Raw genomic sequence first — 1,829 nt, forward strand, 5'->3', positions numbered from 1 at the left:
CACAAGGTAGGACCCTCCAGCCCATCTTCTGGCTCCCTTTTGCTAACAGTAACTGGTTGCTCTTCCTATTGGTCATAGATAAATGACAGCTGCACAATTCTCTGAGTGCTTTCAAGCAACCTCGGGAGGCAGTGACTAAGACCCTTTCCTTGCTCCCAGCTTCCTATGTCCCCGGCCGCCTGTGGCACCTGGACTACTGCTGCCCCTGGGTCCCGCACATTCCAGGGCGACGATGGAGGAAGGGCAGGCCACGCATGAGGAATTAACAGTCTTTATTGGGCTCAGACCAGGAGTCCGTGGGTCTTGAGGACCTGTGTGTATTTGTCAATTTTCTTCTCCACGTTCTTCTCGGCCTGTTTCCGTAACCTCATGAGCTGCTTCTTCTTCCTGTAGTGGATCTTGGCTTTCTCTTTCCTCTTCTCCTCCAAGGTGGCTGTCACTGCCTGGTACTTCCAGCCAACCTCGTGAGCCAGGCGCCCCAGATAGGCAAACTTTCTTATAGGCTTCAGACGCACGACCTTGAGGGCAGCAGGAACCACCATCCGCTTTTTCTTGTCGTAGGGCGGTGGGATGCCGTCAAACACCTTGAGGCGGTCCAGGGCAGCCTGGCCTCGCTTGGTCTTGTGAGGCAGCATGCCTCGCACGGTCCGCCAGAAGATGCGGCTGGGGGCCCGGAAGTGGTAGGGGCCTGGGGAAGGGTTGGTGTTCATCCGCTTGCGGAGGAAAGCCAGGTACTTCAACTTGTTTCTGTAGAAATTGCCAGAAATGTTGATGCCTTCGCAGCGTACGACCACCACCTTCCGGCCCAGCAGTACCTGTTTAGCCACGATGGCCGCCAGGCGGCCCAGGAGATGGCCTCGACCATCGAGCACCAGGACCTGCACCTCCGCCATCTTCGGCAGCCGCCTGGGAAAGACAAATTCCACTTTTTAAATTGTGCAATTTAAGCAAGTGTTTTTCCTTCCTATAAGGGTCTGAATGTGTGTGTCCCCCAAAATTCATATGTTGAAATTCTAATCCTTAAGGTGACAGTATTAGAAGGTAAGACTTTGGGGAGGTAATTAAGTTACAGGGGCAGAGCCCTCATGAATGAATTAGTGCCTTTACAAAAGAAGACCAAGAAAGATTCCCTTACCCCTTCCACCATGTAAGGACACAGTAAAAAGCTGCTATGAGGAAGTGGACCCTCACCAAAGACACTGAATCCGCCCACACCTTGACTTTGGACTTCCCAGCCTCCAGAAGTTTGAGAAATAAATATTTACTGTTTATAAGCCACTCATTCTATCATATTTTGTTAAGGCAGCCCAAAAGGAATAAGACACTTCCTGACTGTTATTTTGTTCTCTGTAATACTGAAATAATAGCAAATTGTATGTAATTTTTTCCAAGAGTCAGCATTGTTATCATCCCTATTTTGTAGCTCAGAAAACTGGGACACAGAAATGTAAAATGATCTGTCTGGCTTCACCCGGCTAAAATGTGTTCGAATCAGGTTGTGAACCTAGGTGACCTGGCTGCAGAGTGTGTACTGATAACCATCATACCATCCTGCTCACACATGTGATTTTTCTCATTGATGATTGTTGCAAAGATTAGCCATGTCTTTCCAGCTATTCTCTGCCTTAGCTTTTGGTGCTTTAATAATTTATTTACTCTCCTTTGTACCCCCAATCTTAAAATGTCATTTAGGGCATGTCTGAGTGTCTCCATCATAATCATTGTTACTCAGGAGAATTCGGATGTGCTTTTGTACTCCCTGATGTTGGTATCATGAAGGCAGGCAAAGAACTCTTGATGGTTTCCCATGATCGTTGATCACAACAAAT

The 1,829-nt window shown here is 48.1% G+C and overlaps 1 pseudogene across 1 annotated transcript; it reads right to left on the reverse strand.

Annotated features, from left to right (window-relative positions):
* Positions 1-255: 255 nt before the first annotated feature.
* LOC112629888 lies at positions 256-914 on the reverse strand (annotated as a pseudogene). Its single transcript, XR_003120766.1, has one exon. The product of XR_003120766.1 is annotated as a 60S ribosomal protein L13a pseudogene (transcript).
* Between the last annotated feature and the right edge of the window lie 915 nt (positions 915-1,829).

Source organism: Theropithecus gelada, chromosome 8, assembly GCF_003255815.1.
Source record: "Theropithecus gelada isolate Dixy chromosome 8, Tgel_1.0, whole genome shotgun sequence".
Taxonomy (NCBI): domain Eukaryota; kingdom Metazoa; phylum Chordata; class Mammalia; order Primates; family Cercopithecidae; genus Theropithecus; species Theropithecus gelada.